This window comes from Mus caroli, unplaced genomic scaffold (assembly GCF_978045245.1).
Source record: "Mus caroli unplaced genomic scaffold, Mus_caroli_1 scaffold_2, whole genome shotgun sequence".
NCBI lineage: Eukaryota > Metazoa > Chordata > Mammalia > Rodentia > Muridae > Mus > Mus caroli.
This window is the reverse complement of record NW_028227257.1, coordinates 43,522,982-43,544,845: the sequence shown is the minus strand read 5'-3', so window position 1 is coordinate 43,544,845 and position 21,864 is coordinate 43,522,982. Positions and strand designations below refer to the sequence as shown.

The 21,864-nt window shown below is 37.6% G+C and overlaps 1 protein-coding gene across 5 annotated transcripts in view; it reads right to left on the bottom strand.

Annotated features, from left to right (window-relative positions):
• The window catches only part of Pak5 (p21 (RAC1) activated kinase 5), a 312,415-nt gene extending 291,903 nt beyond the window's left edge, over positions 1 to 20,512 (bottom strand). For all 5 annotated transcript variants that reach the window (XM_085833823.1, XM_085833816.1, XM_085833825.1 and 2 more), the window contains exon 1: positions 20,368 to 20,512. The gene's annotated coding sequence lies outside the window, so the exon portion shown is untranslated. The remainder of the gene's footprint in view (positions 1 to 20,367) is intronic.
• Positions 20,513 to 21,864: the final 1,352 nt, after the last annotated feature.

The window sequence follows — 21,864 nt, the reverse complement described above, 5'->3', positions numbered from 1 at the left end:
CAAAATGCTGAGAAGAAAGAATCTATAATATCTTTGGTAATTTATAATTCATTTCCAGGGACAAGATAGTTTCAAATACTATCATTCAACACATTGGGGCTGCCAAAATAGTGTGGCCAAAGAAATTCACCAGGTTAGATATTTTTGTAGAGACTATAATTACACTTCTCCATTGTGCCTTTACCCACTTTCATGATCTGGTTTTGTCTTGTTTTATTTGTGGGATCTGGCCATATCTACTGACTTGGCTTCTCATGATAGATAACATTCAGGAAAAATAAAGACCTCTTTGCTGAAGGTCTCTACAGCAACTCTGTGAAGATGGCTTGGAAGAGAGTAATTCTACCCTGACATTAGCCTTTCTCTGACTCTTCTTGACAATATTAATAATCAGTTCAATCAACTATGTTTACCCTTTCCCTCCTTCTAACAGAATTCTGCTCACAAACCTTTGAGTATGCTCAGCTCCACGGATCTTCATCCAGATTGCTCCCTTCTGCTTTACATGCAGTCAAATCACACATCCCACTTTTACCTTTATTCATTTTTCTTACTTAAAAATTCTTAAAGGAATTGTCATTTCTGCACATTTGGATTTATTTATTTTGTATTCCCAGTATCTGTGGATAGGAGAGATGAGACAATCTATACCTAATGGGGTTGTTGATTAAAGAAGATAAGCAGGTGGGAAACTTCAGATGGAGTCTAACATACAATAAACGTTAATATGCATACAGAGTTCTGTGTTGCACAACTGTAGCAGTGGATAGCATATGACATACATTTTCTTAAAAACATCTTGAAAGCATAACATCTATTGTCTTTCAGACCAATATGAAAGAGAAGACGAATCCAAACCATACAGATGTACATGATATGGTATTTCCCTTTTACAAAGTGTTCACTAAATCAAGGACAAAATGGAATCACCACAGATCATTCATACTGTGGGCTTCACCATTACAGAAGGTTCCATTCACAGAGACCAGATGTGAAAAGTTTAAAGTTGAGACACACAATGTTCTGAATGTGAAGGAATTGAATAGAAAAGCCTGATATTCTCCTTAGAATATGGAAGACACCACATCACTCAGGTTCAACAATTAGGGCAGTCCAAATTGGAAAAGATGAGGTTACTGTCTCTGACTCAAGCCACAGAAGCTCACTCTTCATCTATCCCTGACTGTGTTCCAGAAGTTTCTTCCCTTTATTTCTTTAGGTACACAGAAAGTCTAAGAAAATGTTCTCTACTTGTCTGCCACTCCAGGTTTGAAATAAACATCTGACCCTTTCTTTCCCTGACATGAAAATCTCTACAACCGTTCTTTCTATAATGATGATGACTTAAACTTACTCATATCTCAAATTCAAGGCTTATTACCCTACTGTATAAAAGAATGGTAATGTAAAGTCCTTAGGTCCATCATTTACATGAAATGTCAACTTTGAAACCATCTTCTTACTTCATAGTTAACTTGGATGGGCAATGTGAAAGTATGTTGCCCTGAAGTGATACATTCTCGTCAAAGAAACTTCTACTGTTATAATTCAAATCCTACCATAGGCTTCTAACTAGCAAATAGCCATCCATGCTTTACTGCTTCCTAATTAAGAATATTTCAACACTTGTAAAGAGTTGCTAACATTTACCTGAATGTAAATAGGACTAAAAATATGTACCTCAGAATCCCTGATTCACTCTTAATTCTCCATGAACAATTATTTTTAGTTTTAGGTCTTTCAGAAAGATCTAGCCTCAAAATCAGTTTTATTATCTTTATCAATAGGTATAACTTTACATATTAATTTTTGTAAATTTCCTGTAACTCTTACGATGTCTCTTCCTAAAAATGGTTATGAGTATGAACCATACTAATGGGAACACAAAGTCCTATAAATGCCTTGGAAGGGACAATAGCCAGCTGGTGGCCAGTGCCCTACAAGAGTGTAATTGCATTACATGGGCAAGTGCTTTTCTCCTAGGGCAATTTCATTTTACTGTTTCAACACAAGGTCAATCATAGCAGTTCTTCTTATGTTCTATTCTACTGTTCAACATTAGATCCATTACATTAAATAGTGTGTGCTTAGACATTCATGATTCCGGTTTATCAACCAGAGACTTTGCCTTGTTTATTTGGAAATTACATAAATGTTCCTTCATATTCTGTCTTAATGACCTTTAACACACTGTGCATGTGCTGTTCTGATCTACCCTAATGGATCCATAGAGAGTTGATAATCAAATGCTTTTGTATTTTATCATTTGAGAAAGTCTGTTCATTTTATTAGCCCATCTACTGATGAAGTGCATTGGATTTTTAGTATTTCAGTGTGTGTGGTGTGTGTGTGTGTGTGTGTGTGTGTGTGTGTGTGTGTGTGTGTGTGTTATCAGATATATAGCTAGAATAGATTTCCCCTAGTATTTAGGCTGTGTCTTCTCTAGGTTACCTATTTTCTTTGTTGTCCAAAAGATTGTAGTTTCATTAAATCCATTACTAAATGAAAAGAAAATGTCCAGTAACCATAAAATATTTACTTTTTATTTACTAAAAGAGAAACACAAGTAAAAATTATACCAAAACTCCATCTCACCCCAGCAAAATTTTAGTCACCATAGGATAAAAGGACAAGTACCAGCTAGAGTACAGACAAATGGTAACCCTTATATGTTGTTGGAGGATATGCAAATTAGTCTAGCTATTATGGAAGCTAGTATGGATCTTCCTTAAAGGACTAGCAATGGATACTCCATAGTACCCTGCTATACTTTCTATTTACCAAAAGTCTTCAAGTCAACACATCACTGAAATATTTACACACCACTATAACAACATTATAGAGTAAATCTAGGAATAACAACAGAAGTATTCTTAAATATAGAAGTTTTAGTTTGCATACACCATTAATTTTTTTTTAGCAATGAAGAATAGAGCAATTTCATTAGGAGGAAAATGAATGCAAATGGAGATCATCATGAGCCAGTCAGAAAGATAAGTATTATATGGTTTCTCTCATCTGTGTTTCTCTATAGACTTATACATATATAGCATCATATATGCATAGATGACATGAAAGTAGAATTACAACCATAGAGAGAACAAAGAGAACTAATGGGAGGAAATGGAATGTGTGTGGGATATGTTCAAGGTACATTGTATGTTAGCATAAAAATGATCTCTGCTAACTCTGTGTATTAAAATAAAATTTCAAAAAAGATAAATAAACCCTTTGTTTCATTTTACATAACAATTTAAAGCTCTGAGAAGGGACAAGCCTGGAGCTAACAAGCTTGTTCCAGCTGACATGTATCCAAACTGACTTCCAAGAGTCTGAGGAGTTTCCCGAATCTCAGAAGGTGGTAGCAAATAATTAGGCTATCTTGGGATCATTATTCAATCAATGGCTGATAAAAAGTGGTCGATAAACATTTTGGCTCGAGGTGAATTCTGAAACATGAATGTTACATAATTTCCAGTTTTCTCAGCTTAATATTTCAATGTTGGTAACCTTTCTGCTATGACTTGGATATAGGTGTCTTTATGACATTCTATATTGGGACTTAGACCTAAAGATGATGGGACCTAACGGAAGTGACTTGATCATGGAGGCATGGTGCCATGGAAAGGACCGGTGTCTTTTTTTTTTTTTTTAATTTACTTATTTTATATATGTGAGTACACTGTTGCTGTTCAGACACACCAGAAGAGGGCATCAGATCCCATTATAGGTGGTTATGAGCCACCATGTGGTTGCTGGGAATTGAACTCGGGACCTCTGGTAGAGGAGTCAGTGCTCTTAACCACTGAGCCATCTCTCCAACCCTAGTGTCATTTGAAAGAGCTGAAGATGAGCTTTTTTGTTTTATTTTATCTTCCTGTCCCAGGAGGATGCAGCTTTGTCTAGATCCTCTAGAGTATAATATATTAATATCTCTCCTGAAGCCAGCACTTTCTGGATGATGAATGTGGTAATAATTTGATCTTCTTATTTTTTTCCTTTTTATCTCTACATCTTTGACTTCACAGACCTTTGAAAACTGTTATTTAATTTAAACAAATCTATCTTAACTAACCTATTTGAAAAGAAAATCAAACATGCTCACAGAGGCCATCTTCATGCACTTATATGATTGTACTCTGATAATATTCCCTCTCACCCATTATACTCCCTTTCTACTCTTCCGACCATTAGTATTGTGAGAAACTAATTTTTATTGTTTATAAGCAATCTTGTCAAGTGTAATTAGTTGTACGGCAGCAATGAACCAGGCCATAGTCCTTCACTCTGTTGTTTTCTCTCTCTCCTAATAATGCTCCCTGAAATTTCCAAATGATCAACTCACTCCTGCATCCTTACCTCACATTCTGATTCCACAGGGAATTTTGATCAAAATCAAGGAAGTGCCCCTTCCTATTTTCTTTTATGAACTTTTTGCAATAATTAAATGAGATAGAGTATAGAACAGAGAGAACTCCATTGGTAAGAGTGATGTCTTCACAGGGTTTTCAGTTACTGTTGCCACTTTTCCTCCAACTCTGAGGAATATCTTTCTACAAGCAAATATATGTATAGAGGCACACAAGCAGTGGTGCTAATAAATGACTATGCTACTGGTCTATGTAAACTATAATCTAATTTTAGAGTACCTTTTGTGCTTTTGAGAAATCATTTACTGGGAAACTATGTTATGTTACACTGTGACACCAGTCTCCAGTCCATACATTTTGTGTTGACTCTGCCTCTTGTTTACATCAATGACCACCTCAAGGGGTGGACCTATGAAGAAAAATGCCACAAAGATGAAAGTTACTTTGTATAGTAATTTAAAATTAATGTGTTTTTAAAAGATGTAACTCTTTTGTAATGTACTCTGTAAGGTTGGTAGTGACTGAATCACAACATAGACATATCTGCTAAGAAATCCACTTCTTTGAGTAGCAAATATCACCATTGCCATGAGGCTAATCTGACCACTCAATTTGAAATCACACTCATGACTTCCACCCATGCCAAACTTTCTGATCCCTTAATCCCCTCTACATTTCCAAGGCATAGTCAGCTGCCGACATTGCACACATTTACTTACAAAGGAGGGATTTATCTGCAGTGTTCATTACTATGCCCCTACATGACCTAAAAACACACAATAGAGCTCAGTGTTGGTGTAGGGAAAACATGGATGACTAGTTTGCAACTGTAACTAGTTAGTAACTATGATATTTGGTTTTTTTTTTCCTTTTTAAGTCTAGTGTGTCAAAGATAAAGCAGACATGAATAGGCACCATCTGAATAAATAGATCTTATTATGTTTATTTACTTTAAATTTGTATTTGTTATTAGTGTGTTTGTTTATGTGTATAGTGTGGGGGTACACCTGCTTAGAGTAAGCCTGTCAAGTTCAGATGGCAACTTAGAAGTCAGTTACCTTCTTTCATCTTCATGTGGGTTTAAGGAAGAAAACTCTGGACATCAGGCTTGTGCAGCAAAGGCCCTTACTTGCTGGGTTGTCTTGCTAGCCCTTTGGTTATTTGTTTTACTCTTATCACTTATGTATTAAATTAGAAACAAAGGTCTTTCTGTTCTATAGTGGTGTCAATAGTCAGTGCAACCCTGGATCACACAGGAAAGAAAGAACCCCATAGTGGGAGGCCTGTGCTTTGTGTTTGAAATAAAATTGAAGTCAGAAAACGAAGAGACAGCTCCTCCAACACTGCCCTTTTCTAAGCAAATAAAAACTCTAGGGACAGTTCTGGAATTTTCTGTCTCATTTGTTTTGCATTACATTTAGCAAGCAACAGTGATATCATTATTCTTAGTTATCTCACATGATTCCCATGTTGATATTGAGATGTTTTTCATCAGTTCTGTATAGCATAAAGCCCTGGTAAGACCATATTTAACCATTCTATGGAACCTACATCATGTTAATGGCTGAACTACACTATTCTATAGAATGTATATAAAGTAAAAGGCCCTACCCTACCTTCTTTGGGATGCTAATTATGTATAGTACATTTTCTACTTGATTATTCTATAAAATGTTCCTCATGTATAAAGCTCTTTTCTACCAGTCTCTAAAAAATACATTATGGGGCTAGAGAGATGGCTCAGTGGTTAAGAGCACTGACTGCTCTACCAGAAGTCCTGAGTTCAATTCCCAGCAACCACATGGTGGCTCACAACCATTTGTAATGGGATCTGATGCCCTCTTCTCATGTGTCTGAAGACAGCTATAGTGTACTCATATACATAAAATAAATAAATAAGTCAGTTTTTTAAATGCTAAATCTACACTCAGAGCAGAAATTTCCATTTAAAAACATTTACATTATATATATAAGATGCTTGTCTTAGTGACTGTTCTATTGCTGTGAAGAGACACCATGATCAAGGCAACTTTGTAAAAGAAAACATTTAATTGGAGGCTTGCTTAAGGTTTCAAATGCTTAGTCCATTATTGTCATGTCAGAGAACATGGCATCAGGCAGGAGTGTTGCTGAAAAAAGTAGCTGAGAGCTTCATCCTTATCTGCTAACAGAGGGGGAAAAAAGATACTGGGCCTTGCATGGGGCTTTGAAACCTCAAAGCCTACCTCCAGTGACAGACTTCCTCCCATAAGGCCACACCCACTCGAACAAGGTCACACCTACTAATCCTTCTAATCTTCTCAAAGAGTCCCTTTCTGGTGACCAAGCAGTCAAATACAGGAGTCTATGGGGGAGGGTTGATCTTATCCAAGCTATTAAAGTTCCTCTTTACCATTTTAAAGAATTCATATTATATATACTATTCCATTGTATAGAATGCACATCATGTAGAAGGCTCTATTTCACTGCTGCACAAGACTGCACGATGGGTGCTTTATGCTTTCACAAGATGATGTCATAGAATTATTCCCTTCCACCAGCAAGCACAAGAGTATATGATTTACTATTCTATTTTGTTTTAATTCAAGTAAAATATATTAGAAAATTTAAAAATAATTATGCATTGTCAGAAAACTTGGAAAAAAATTATTGCTAAAGCCAACTCATGCAAAGCTTTTTCAACAAATATCTGAAATTCTACTTTTTAAAATGAACTTCCTATCAACCTATGAAGTTACTTACACTTCCGGTTGTTTCTATCATAGCTTTAGGATGTATCCTTTAAAATTATAATTTATCTTATAAATAATTATGTAAAAATGGCCTGTGTTTTCAGTAAGTAAAATTTAAAAGTCACAATATTTAAAATGAGGAAATGGTCCCAAATCATATAGGAATTCCCTCATCCAAAAATCAACAGATTTAAACACTTTGAGGACCAAGAAGATGATTTAAATAAAGAAAATTGCATTGTACAATGTTAGAAAAGAACTGGCAATGACTGGAGACTGGCCTGCTTATGAAGTCAGGTGCTTCTCAGTTACAGGAGAGAGTTGCCAGGAGAAATACAGAAAATGCTGCCAATTAGTCAATATTCCCCCCTCTGTGTGTGTGTGTGTGTGTGTGTGTTTATATGTGTGTGTGTGCAGACTGTAAACAACAAGAAGTCTAGATACTTCTCAGAAATTTCACACTATGAGTGCCAAGTAAAATAAAATTTAACACTATGCTCTATACTGAGACCACAATATGGTTAAAAACTAATAGGTCTCATGTGTTATATACACTCAGGCTTTCAAAGGATGGCTCCATCAAATTCATCAGTCTCCAGTTTCCCCAAATTAACGAACTCTTCCAGTAAATGACTTACTAAGTGTAGATGCATAACTGGCAGACATAGGGACTTGCCTTGGTAATTCAACTAAACTGTCCATGGTAACCACTACTGCAGAGAACATCCATGCACTACCACTGAAGCTTCTAATCTTCACTGTAAAAATCTTTTATCTCCAGGAACATTTCCACAAAGAGGCAGCTAGAACTGAAAAGGTCCCAAAACCCAGACAGAAAAGCCCTTGCTTCAACCATTCACTTAGATTCATGTCCCCTCCCAGCCTCCTGGACTTCTCCTCATTTGCTAGTATGGCCATTGTTATGGAAACAGTAGAGCCAAAGAACTGGGGAGAACTGAATAAAGCCTCAGTTTTCCATATAAATCTCAATAGATGTTCAAATAGGGAACATACCACAACCAGGTATATTCACACCAGGATTGGGGCAATGAAGCACTGGGTGTCCTGCAACTAGCAATCAAGTAATTATCCTTAATGATTTTCAAGAAATTCAGTTATTTTCTCTGTTGATGACAACATGACTCTTAGCTAATATTGTACTACACCTTTCTCTGTTTACAGTCTGTTTAAAATCTCCACCTTCTTGCCACATCTAATAGTGGAATTTCTATCTTGCTCTGAGTAACAAGAAGGGAGTAATTAATTTTACCTTTCTTTCATTGATAGAAAAGAGAAAATTAATAGGATGAGAAAGGAATTGGATATGCTATTTTTAGCTTCTAGCTTCCATTGCAGAATGTTACATATATGTCACCATTTTCTTCCCATTTGAACTCAAAACTTTTAGCCTATGAAATAGCAATGTATCTACAAACATATATTAAAGGCCTGTCAGGCAGAAAATGAGGTGGCATGATGCAAAGGTGAAACACAAATAGCTATTTTAGAATTTTCATTCCAGCACAAAACAGAAGTTCTATAGACCTGCAACATATTGTGATGAATGTCTTGGGGTGAGCCAGTCCATATGCAATAATTTGGGGGGAGGGGCTTTCAACCAGTATGTAGCCCTCAGATGGCTTGAATGTACATTTTGATGATGGAATTGAAGAAAAAAAAAACAGAGAGGAGTATAACTCAAAACCTAAGTGAGATTGAGTGGGCAAAAGATGTTCAAGTGAAATCCTTCAGCTGATGAGAATGAATGATGGTAGGGTTGTGAGAGGAAAGGAGGCACCACTGTACCAGAACTGTGAGGAGACAGACATACCAGGGAGGTAGCCATTGTCTTTCAAATTGTCCCAGAACTGTGAGGAGACAGACATACCAGGGAGGTAGCCATTGTCTTTCAAATTGTCCCAGAACTGTGAGGAGACAGACATACCAGGGAGGTAGCCATTGTCTTTCAAATTGTCCCAGAACTGTGAGGAGACAGACATACCAGGGAGGTAGCCATTGTCTTTCAAATTGTCCCAGAACTGTGAGGAGACAGACATACCAGGGAGGTAGCCATTGTCTTTCAAATTGTCCCAGAACTGTGAGGAGACAGACATACCAGGGAGGTAGCCATTGTCTTTCAGACATTCATGAAAGGCTAAAAAACTACATCCTAGGTTATTCCAGGATACCATGCACAATCCGTGAATGCTTGTCTTGTGTGTAATATTTGCATGTAACCTAAAAATAACCCCCATGGACTGAAAATCATCTCTAGATTACATATAGCGCTTAATACAATATAAGTGTAAATAGTTGTTGTAATGCACTAACTTAGGGGAAAATGACAAGAAAACTCTCTGTATGTGATAAGTATGGGTACAAAAGTTTTCAAATGTCTTTTGATCTGTAGACAGTTGAATGCACAAATACAGAGCTCACAATGTATGGACAGCAATATTGTTCACTTGAGGCATGAAGAGCTGCCGGTCAAATGGAATTGGAAAATTCGTTTGCCATTTATTTCTATATATCCAAAACCTTTAAGATAACATTGCCCTAAACACTACATGGACAAGGAGTGCTCTAAGTGCTATTTCTATAAGATGGTTTTCTTTAGCTCTCCCTCTCCTTTAATGTCCTTATTTTTATAGGGTAAAGCACACCCAAGTAGTAATTGCTCCTATTGGAAGAAGAATCTTTGTTTTAAACAGTTCTACTCTCTCCCAGGATGTTTGCTTCCTGGGCCAGTAAATTTCAATGAAGTTAGACGATCAGTCTTTGTGTGAGACTGCTTTTCTAGCTAATATGTCTTTAACTGTTAGCTGAGTTACCCCTTTCACTGATCTTTAACTTTGACTGTCATTAGAAATGAACACACAAAGTGATATCTAGCGAACTGCTAAAGCGTTTCTAAGTTATGTGTAATCCCTGCTTCTTAACTGAAAATGAAATTGATAATTGTCTATCAGATGTCTTATTTGGAACAAAAGTGTGTTTGCTTTCTTTTTCCCTTCTCAATCCTCCACATCATATAATCTGATACTGAATCAATCATAGAACCAATATTGCTTGCATAACATCTTCCTGATCAATTTAGAGAGTGGGGCCCCGGAAGAGGAGGGATGTGCAGCAGTAGTATAGTATAGTATAGTATAGTATAGTATAGTATAGTATAGTAATATAGTGTGTTGAAGGAAAAACAATTGCCAATGAAAAGAAATGTCAGTTCCATTGAAAACCAGTACACAGGTTCCCACAATGGAACTTTTTTTTTTTAGATTGTAAGTAAAACTTGATTCTTATAAATGTAACATGATACTGTTTTTTTTTTTTTAATTTTGATCATGCAGTTAATTATGAGTGAACGAGCAAGGAGACTGTATACTTAACCTTTCAATGAGCAAATCCAAAGGGGCAGAGATGCTGAACCTGAGGAGGTGAACACATTGAGGAACGCACATAGATCTGTTAATCAAGTAAAGCCTCATTTCCCCAATGTTCCAGTTATTATACAAAGCTGCTCTGTGTATCTGCTAAATTTTTGTTGGGCTGTGTTAATGAAATTCGAATGCAAAGAATCCACTTTGGTTTTTATACTGTCTAACTGCAGCATATTTGGCCTTGAATGACTTATTTGATAGTTTTCTTATAATGATTAATCATTGTGCATGGGGAACACATTTTAATGATTCTTTAGATCTTGTTCAGCATGTTATCTGTAATAACAGAAACATAGTCTAGCTTTTATATGAACTTGCATACTGTTGCGTGAATTATTAGTTATGTGTTTGCCTTTGTGACAAGCTAGACATAAGGCTTTAATTCAAAGACAAAGCAAAAAAAAATCCTTCATTTCTTTCCTCTTCTTTGTACCTTGCTCCCTAGCATCTTTATAAGGACACATGCTAATATACCCAATTCCATTTATCCTTCCGATTAGTTTTTATCTTGTCCTATTATGACTAAGAATCCTAGGAACATCAAAGTCAAAGTCCTAGATATAAGATAAGACCATGAATGGGACCATAGGTTCCAGTTGGAAAGTGGGCTCTTTGATGATGCAGAGGGCATTGCTGACAGAATCAGAGTGTATGGGGGTGGGGTAGAACAACAAAATATTGTTACATTTGGCACCCAGGGGTAATTAAAGGTTATTTTAACTGCCTTATTTGTAGTACAATGGAAAAATAATTATTTTTGTCCCCTTTATTTATGAAATGTCTCTTCTCAGGAGAATTTTATAAAGCATTATAAAACACCATTTTGGGGGCTGGAAAAGATAGCTCACTGGCTGCTCTTCCAAGGACCTAGGCTCAATTCCAAGCACGCATATGACAACTCACAAATATCTGTAACTTCACTTTGAGGGGACTTGATGCCCTCTGCTGGATGCTATACATTCAGGCAAATTCTCACACACATAATAAAATAAAATCTTGTAAAAATTTAACACCATTATATTTCCTAGATAACCACAGAAAATTTCAAATTTTGGGGGGAATTTCAGTAGAATACAAACTGATCCAAGAGTTACTGTTTAGAATTTTATACCGAAGTCGTTTAAACAAAAAGTCCAGTATCTATAGCGTATTAAACTTAAAGATTTACAGGACATGTTAAATGTCAGGTGCTCCTGAAAATGCCTAGAGTTGTTCTGTTAGTGCCCAGTCAATTTACAAACTATTATCCCTTCACTTTTGCTAAACTGTTTCAGAATACCATTTGCCTGCATCTTCTCTCTCCTGAGCATAGACATTTCCCTTCAAAGTACTATTTGTATCTGAGGATGTCAAATTATCCTTGCTATAGGCAACCCACATTACATCAGAGTGAATGAACTGTGTTAAACACAAGCATAAAAAAATCATCATTAGAAAGGGTGATCTTCAGTCCTATCTGTCTCCAACCCTTGGATGATAGGCATTTTAGTTCTGTCTTTTTTGGGTTTAATTCCATTTTGGGAAAAGTCAATAATGAGTTTGCCAGTCACGGCACCTGTCCTCTTTGGTTTTCAGTAGGGTAGACTAGGCTTGGAGGAGGAGTGGTAACCCATAAGCATAGACACCATGTCCTCTAGCCAAGCCCTGAGCAAAGAAGCTTATGGATTTGGTTTGGGGAATTCACTCCCACATTTCTGGCAATGCAGCTTTTTTTTTTAATTTAAATTCATTTATTTACTTGTTCTTTGTTGTTATTTGACGTAGATAGAGGTCAAAACATAACTTGCTAGACTTGGTTCTCTTCATTCATCACATGGGTCCTAGCAATCAAAAGGCTTAAACTTAGGTCCTAGATCTCAGCAGAAAGCACCTTTTACCCACAGAAACATCTTGTTCACCAACCCTGCCAGTTTCCCTAGACCTCTGATATCCGCTCATGGATTTCTTTTGCTCAAGCTAGGTGTTTTCTTTCATTTGCATGCAAACTTAGAGTCATTGCTGATACACCTGGCAGAGTCCCTGACACAACAGATAATCAATGGGTGCTGTGACATGAATAATCACAACCTAAGTGCATATCATCATCACATTTGCAAAATAGTGGGTTGTTTTATGATTCCAAAAATTTCTGAAAGGTATTCAAGGAGAAAAAAAAGCAATATTTCTACCTGCCAGAGACTGTCTTTCTGTTTTCTTTCAGTGTTTTTATACACCTACATAATATTTCAGTGTCATAAAATTTGTATTCATGTGTTATATGAAGTAAAGTTACTTGAGCATTCGACGTACAATTATGTCATTACATGATCCTCACAATGATCACATTCGATGTCTACATAGTAGCCCATCATCTATAAGAACTAAAATGTTGTTATCATCCTTTGCCATTTAATTATGTATGCTCCACTAATTTTGATGTACACTATAATGAATAATCTATTACTAAAACATTGTTGGCATCTACTTCCTTCTCAAAGACGAGATACAAATTAAAGCAAGAAGTTTCTTTCAAGCAATATGAATCTTGAACAGCCTTTCAAATATTTTCGCCCTCATCTCTCAGAAGGCTTCATGTAGTCTTCCAACTACAAGCAAATGAGGATCGCTCTGTCAACGCTTCTCTGTCAGTAGTGCTGTTATTTTTTACAATTTTAATATTTGATACACATCTCACTTTTATTTTTATCTGCATTTCTATTATTAATATCAGGAAAACAAAATAGATAATTCCACTTGACTTTTATATGTCTTCCTTTTGAATTATTTGTTTAGCTATTTGGACAACAAGGGTGATGTCGATCATTTAGAACTTTTGCAATAATACTTCAGGGTATTGTTTTATTAACTGTCATGGCTGGCATCACTACTGCTCATATAGTTTAAATGTGTGTACGTGCAAAAAAATACATAATACATATTCAAATTCATATTTTGTTTTGGGATTCTTTTCGATGGTTTTATATTTAAGAATTCCTTCACATCAAGATAATTATGTATTTTCTTATGGCTTTGCTTTGCAACTTCCCTATACACTTCTCAATATAGTTGAAATTTACCCTGGAGTGTCATGTAAGCAGGGGTGTTTAGCTTAATGTTTTCTGTAGAAACAGTCAATTTCCTTGAAATTTTTATCACATACTCTGTTTGTTTGTTTGTTGAATTTTTTAATGATTTCTCCATTTTTCTTCTAAAACTGTTTTGAGCCTGTTTCCAAGCTATTCTTTTGAACTGATACATTTATAATTTATTTTAATTGTACCATGCTGTTATCATGTACTTAACGTTATTTCAGTAGAGGAAAACCAACAACCATCTCTACCTCCGTTCTGCATATACCTACCTATAATAGCCATGACTTTCAAGCACATCTATGATCCTCACTTTACCATAATCACACACTCTGAGTATCCTCATGCACCTTTAGTCTCTTTGTATCTATTTACCTCCATCATCCACAACAGTCCTGCAGGCCCAGCCATCCCCCTTTGATAGAATTATCTTCTACTTTAATATATAGTATAATAATATGCTCAATAATAATGATGATGATAATGATAGAACCATTTGCTTTCATTCTACCAATTCCCCTATAAAAACTGTATCATAGATTTGTGAAGGAATAAAACTATTTAATAGACTTGGGAGGAGAATTACTATTTCATAATGTTTATGTTTCTGAGCACAAATAAGGAATGTTTTCTCCTTCCTTGTTTCTTAGTTTTATGCATCTTGAGAAAAAATTTCACAGATTTCTGCATAAATATTAACATATTCCTTTTTACTCCCAGTTAATCTACCTATGAACAATTCCTATTTTTTATAAATAGTTTATATACTCATGGGTGCATGAATAGTATGGTTTTTCAATATGTCCTCATCATAAAGTGGTGATAGTTGGTGTAGCCTTTCACTTTTGAGATGTATTTTATAATCAGCCATATTTCTTAAGTCATTTAATTAGTTTCTTGGGTTTTAATTCATTCAACTCTGGCCCAATCGCGTATAACTAAAAAATCAGGGCACACTCTGATTTTTGGCTACTTGCATGAAAATTTTCATTTATGCATACAGATTAAATGATATTTTATTATTTTATAGAATAACTTTTCAAGAGGATATAAAAAGAATGTGAACCTACAGCTACTTTAGGTATCAAAAGAATGTGGCAGATTCTTACACTCACTGTGCTGACTTTTCTCAAACGTACAGTGTTTCCCAGATAAAAGAATTATGTAAGACAAACTAAACAACAAAAGCATGCATATATAAGAATTTTGACTGGAATGTACCAGGTGCTTTTTCTCAAATAAAAATCAGTTCCTCTCTTATATCAATCCCAACAACAAAGAGCAAAGTAGTTTCAAAATAAAAACAGAGCTCATATAGATTGGCTCAGAAACTGCACATTCTTCTGTAAAAGAAAAAAAATCCTTTTTTCCTTTTGCTAAGCATAAGTGTCTTATCTTGAAAGAATCCTTAATGGTTGATTTATCAAATCATCAACATACTAATGATATATGTCGTGAGATGTGTTCTTGGGAAGATTGGATAATTCCAATGAAGATTCTGAGGAAGATCTTAGGACAGTTTGGTGCACAATCCAAGATTAGTAATTAATTGTATTATTGTCACGTAATGTGATTATTTATTAGTTTCTAGAAGGCTGAAGACCTGGTTTGCTGTTGTCTGAGACTGAGCATGACATCACACCCATGTGACACATATTTGCAAAATATTTATTGATATAGTTTTACAAAATTCTCAGTTGCTAGCAAATACTCATATCCAGTTAACTGCTAGCTAGCCTAAAATGGATTCTTAGACGATGAATTTATTAAAGCCAAGAATACTCCTCTTTTGAAGTTAGAATGAGGTTCTAAACTGCTCTTTTCATACTAGTAAGAAAAATAGTTTCTAAAAAAAAATAATGTCTTCAAATTAGCACAGAAAAATGCTATGATTCAGAGCACTCCTTCCTTCACTCATCCATCAGACACAGATTAAGCAACTTCTGCATACAAGAAAAAAAAATTAATGGACATTGCAAAATTCATAGGAAGTAAAAGACCAAGTAGGTAAACATAAATTATGAAAGAAACTATTACCAAAAAGAAGAAAAAAAAGGTATTACGAGAGCTAAGATGATGAGGAAGAGGTAAAATAGGTTGAATTGTGGAGCAAAAGAAATGAGATATTGGACACTTATGACAGCAGGTCAAGGTGACAGATGCAAGATGCCCATAATGAGACTGGATAAATACGGTCCATTTCTAGAATTTCTGGATGCCCACAATGAGGCTGGACAAGTTTGGTCCATCCCTAGCATTTCTGGAAACTGTAACAAATGTCTAGGTAGAATTTTATGCAAGGAATTGATACCATCCTATTTTCTGTAATAGGTTGGGGAACAACCAAGAAAAAAGAATCTTCTTAGGAAGTTGTACTCATGATCTAGGGAAGAGAATATGGCTTTGTCTTTTATAGTAGTGTCAGAGATGGCAGCATGTATTTTAGAAAAAGATACCAAAGCTTCAACTTACAAGACTATGTGGCACTTTGGGCTGTTCGGGGCAGAGGGAATGGAAGTTTCAAAGGTGATGCCTGCTATTCTGCTTAAGTCATTTTCATAAACTGTATACCATTTATCACAATAAGAAAAGAAAAGCTGTGGTATTAGGGGAATCTAAGTGACATAGCTGGACAACAAAATCCAGTAGAGATAATCCTGTTATGGGTCTCCTTGTTTCTTAACCTATGGTACCTAGTAGGTGCATTATTGCCCTGATATAAAGTCAGTCCATTGTGTATGAGTGAGTGTGTGTGTGTGTGTGTGTTGTGATGTGGTGTTTATAGTTTAGCAAGTAATGGGTTTTCATGTAACTTTTCTAGAAGGTGTTTGATGTTAGTTATTCCTCCCCATACCTTCTGTTCTGCCTTCCTACCCAGGACCAGATATCATCCTCCTAATCCTCAGTAACCATTGAAGAAGGGGAACAGAGAAGCTGTGAATGACAAGGAAACAGCCCTTTTCCTGGCACAACAAGATAGTTGCACCTATGAACTTGTAGCTGTTGCAACAACAGGAACAAGACCTGCAAACGCTCAAGCCGTGAAGTGGGGAAATGGGCAGAGTCCCACCCCTGCCTGAGGAGATATTGGAAACTCTCAATTGCTGAGAGAAGGAATGTAGTTTTCTTAAATGGTGTGGTCTCTGGTAGCTGTAAACTCTCCAATGCACAGCAACACACCCAATATATAGGCAGCATAAATTAGACATTAGAGGTTATAAAAAAATTAGGACAAAAAATTGAGTGGGAATGCTATGGGGATTGGATCTAGGAGGAGTGGTTATAGTCAAAAGACAGTGTGTGGAATTCTTGAAGAACTAATGATTAAAAATCATGAGAACTAATTTTTAAAATCCACCACAAAAAAATAAAGTGATAAAGAAGGATGAGGAGAAGGAGGAGGAGGAAGAAGAGGAGGAGGAAGAGGAGGAGGACAAGGAGAAGAAGAAGAAGAAGAAGAAGAAGAAGAAGAAGAAGAAGAAGAAGAAGAAGAAGAAGAAGAAGAAGAAGAAGAAGAAAAGCTATAAGCTGTTGAGATAACTCAGGAGGTAAAAGGTGTTTGTCATCAGACCTAATGACCTTAATTCAATCCTTGGAACATATATAGAAAAGGAGAAAAATTATTTCTGCTAGTTGGCCTCTGACATCTTCACATGTGCTACAACATGTACATACACCCCACACACAGAAACACATAGTACATACATATACACATACACATATACAAACACGCTTTATAAATACCACCCTCCATTGGATGGCCCTAAGCCCATGAGTCTCTAGGCAGCCCAAACTCTCCCTCTCTCTGTCTCTCTCTGTGTCTCTGTATCTCTCTGTCTTTCTCTGTTTCTCTATGTCTATCTCTATCCCTCTGTGTGTGTGTGTGTGTGTGTGTGTGTGTGAGAGAGAGAGAGAGAGAGAGAGAGAGAGAGAGAGCATAAATTTAGAAGGAACATGGGAGGATTTAGATAGAGGAGTGACGGAGTGAATAAGAAGAAAATACATTATGTGCATATAAGAAAGTCTCAAGGAACTAATAAAAATGTATATCTATAAATAAAATAAATATATTAAAAAGAAGAAAAGGTGTAGGATTTTCATTTTTTGCTGTTTTGTTATTGGTGTTGTTGATGATGAAGATGCTGTGTTTTGACTTAGTAATATAGCCCAAAAGGGAGAAGACTGTATGAAATTCCTCAGCATGTATAGAAAGCCTAAGTCCCACTTTGTTTCCGTTTCTATGTAAGTGACACATGGTGAGGTGGCTATCACCCTTCCCTTCACTGTCACACTTGGTAACACAAAATTCAGATAAGTTAGTTACATTAAATATCCCATGCCAGCAAGTTTTTGAGCCCATACTATTCTTCACATTCTGAAACTTGATGGCATAGTATTGATCCTATCATTGTTATTAGAAAAGTTAGTAAAGTAACTTAAATTTTCTCTCCCCTAAACTCAATGAGAACCCTGAACTTGTCCATGTGACCTAATTTAGAAGTCTGATCTTTGCAGTTGTAATTGAATTAAGACAAGGCTATAGTTAGCTCTAAATGATATAAGAACAGTGTCCTTACATAAAGACTGAGACATGGACAGGAGAACAGACACAGAGGAGGACACATGGAGATGAAGGTAGAAACAGAATAACATGATTGGGGTGAGGTATGTCCGAGACTATAAGAATCACCTTCTCCTAAAAGCATCAGAGGATTGCCATGCTAACACTGAGATGTTAGACAGAAAATGCCCAGATCTGCATCGATAAATTTCTACTTCTTTAAGCTACCAAGTTTGGGGTGTATGGCTATGTCAGTGCTAAGAAACAAAACAATTTGAAGTATTTCAGTTGAAAGTATGTTTTTGAATTTGACTTGTAGAGCAAATACATAAAACATGGGTTCCAAACACATACATGTCCTTCTCAAAGAGATTTCCCCATGCCCAGTTGCTTTGGATTATTATTAATGTCCACATCTATCCATTTATGTGGGCTTTGCTTTGTGAATCACAAGTCTGTGTTGCTGATACATTAAATCACTTCCACAAAATCCCAAACCTAAATACGGAGGAACCGGAGTTCAAATTTAGCTTTATCTCATCACTAAAATGACACTGTATTCCAGAACATCTGTCTCTGGTGCCTGTCCATTGCAGTATATTCTGAGGATGTAGGAAAGACATTGACAACCTCGGTTTTCAATGCCTACAATCGAAACTCACATTTGTTAATTAAATGATAAGTTGCAAGGACTGAGTACAATCAATCTCTTATTCACAGAGGAACACAAAGTTTATTCTACTACAGGTATTGTCAATGAACTTGCCATTAGCTTCTACAGCTTTCATTAGAAGTTCTGCTTTGCACACGTGTATTCAAAGTCAAGGTGTTATCAGATTGGACACTTACAGCTTTACTCTACTTAAATTCATTTCCCTCCTGCAGTCTCTGTTTCATTATCACAATACTGACTCATTCTTGCCACCTAAGGAGATCATAAGAATAAATAGTGTAAGTGCAGAGGAAAGTATCTAAACTTCATATTCACAGACAGATGCCCAGCCTGAAAAGATAAAACAGGAGATGAAGGCATGTTCTAAATTTACCTTTCCTCCCTCTCAGTGGGCTATGGTGCTAATCATAACAGATACAACTGTAAGGTGTCACATCTGTTGTTGTAGAATGTCAACTTTAAGAAAGCTTGTGTAGGAGGGACTTCTTCAGGGAGTAACGTGTCCATCTGTAAATTAAAGATGCTGCCTTTACACCAAATGCCACAAGAGGGTCTCTGATGTTTTGTGAAGTACCTATTTCCCCAGAAGTGTATCCAGTTTTCCAAGCCGTTATCAATTAATGCCCATGACATTTTTTTCTTTACTACTCTGATATTTAAAAGATCTGTTCAGTTCTTTTAAAGGTTAGGGCTCCCTTAATTGAGATATGAATGCTGGCAAATTAACTTCTACCCTATCACAATGGAAAGCTCCAGACACACACGGTTTCAAAACGGATGCTCACATTTGTGCCCCAAACTGGACACTTGACAGTCCTGAGACTTTCCAAGTTTATCCTCTAGGAGACTAACATTGCAGAGAATTTTAACCAGAGTTTGGAAGTGATATTCTCTTCCACATTCTGTCCACCAATGTTCACAAGCAGAAGTTCTTTCCCAATCCATTGCAACCCTCTAAGCGAACAGATACAAACAACAAAGGAAAACACAGTCCCATAAAGGTTCCACTATTGCATCTGGTGATCCACACCTGCTAAAAGACAAAAACCATATGGGAACCTTGCCCTGGCAATGCATCCAGCACTCCCTGGGAGCAGCAGGCACTGTCGTATCACCGGCAGGGCGTGCGCGAGTGCATACACAAAGAACTGCTGCTGGGCTTGCTAGCCTTTCGGGGTACCAGCAGACTCCTAGAGCTGGCATCCGGGGTGATCTCTTACGCCCTCCATCCTAGCATAAGAGCGCTATCCTTTATTTGACCGGTGAAGAGCCCAAGCTGGATGATATCGCAAGGATTGGGGGTTGGGGAGTGGGCGGACCCTGGATCCCTTGCCCATTCTCAGAGGTCCCCAGCCTTTGGCATCTCCTAGGAGATGCACAATCAATTGTGCTGTCATAGAGGTCTCCTTTCGCATCCTCTCTAGGCAAAGCCAGATGCCCGGTGTAGCAACCGTGCGCATCTTGGCAAGCGCCCCTTCTGGAGCCGCTACCCATAAGCCGACCTGCCCGGTGCTCCTGCCTACCTGGTGGCTGGCTGTCAGCAGAGAAGTCGCGGTACCTCATCTGCTTCTCCGCTGCTGCTACATCTGTTATATCGCTCCAAGCGCCATGTTCCTGCTCTCCACGGGCACACGCCAGGGAACTACTACGGCTGGGAAGGGGCAAGGGGGGCGGGGGCTAGAGGAGGGGGTGGGGGCAGAGTCAAAGCTTTTTACTCTCCTCCCAAACCTCTCCCAGCTACTGAGCATGCCCAAGCCGCCTGGCTTCGCCCCTAGGAGGACTGTCCGCTGAGACCACTCAGCTGCTCCGGGTTTTCGGAGCAGCCCGCTGTAGGAAAGCTGTAGCAATTGAGGGGGGTGAAAGGGGGAGTGTGGAGGGAGTGTCTGCACGCCGAGCTGGAGAAAACAGCCAATCGGATCACACTTTCCTTCTACCATCCCCCTGCGGGCTACTCCCGCATACCCCTCCCTGAACATCCCAGTTTGTCCAAATTTTCTATAGGACCTTTGCAAAGCCGCACTACACCAGTATGCTAGCTAGTCTCTTTAGCATCACCTGGTCCTGTGCTTCGCAAACTTTGAGCCTTTAATTTAAAATACAGATTTGGATTCAATTGCCAGGTCCTGAGAGTCCATGTGCCATGCGGCTGGTCCTCTGAAAGGTCAGGAGGTGCAAGAATCCAGAAACATCTGTAACCTCTAATTGGTCATGGAGTCTTTAATCAGCAATGGACTTATCAGCCTAAGGAGTTACCTTCAGCTTTTGATGGTAGCAGCGGTTCAAGGGAGGATGTCCCCTGGGATGTCATGCCTTTCCTGGAAAGAGGCTTTGTAGGGCACACACTGAAGATAGCATAAAACCATTAGTTTGATCTAGAATTAGGAGCTTCGGAGACGATGGGCTCTTGGATCAATTCACAATCGCTTTGATACTTGAGACTAGGAAACCCGTGCTCAGTCAGTTGACCTGTTGTTGACCTGTTGTCCAATTCAAGCCTGAACCAGTCTGTCCTGACTGTCTACCTGTCTTCTCTGAGCCTAGGACAAAACCTGAGAGGTTCGATGTAATGTCAAGGCTGGGCTTGACCGTTGAGACTGACTGGTCTTTTGAGAGCAAAAGACCACAGGAGGTATTGGTAATATTGAGATTAGTCACTGCCCACATGAAACCAAACGAGTCACAAAACCAACCTTGCGCGCACAGGACTGGCCAGCAAGAACGACGCTGCAACAGGATCCTTCTGCACACGTTTATTGGGAGAGCTTGATTGTAGAGGTGAAGAGACCCCGAGCCCAGAACTGGTGCAGCTTATATAGGCTTAGGAGAGGCGTGTCTCACACCCGGATTGGTTATGCACTATACCTCATTTGCATGTTCCTCATCTGATTGACTACTTTCTCTCAGTATCTCACAGTACCTCATTAACATACCTCATTTGCATGTCTCACATCTGATTGGTTATTCTCTCAGTACCTCATTATCATACCTCATTTGCATGTCTCACATCTGATTGGTTATTC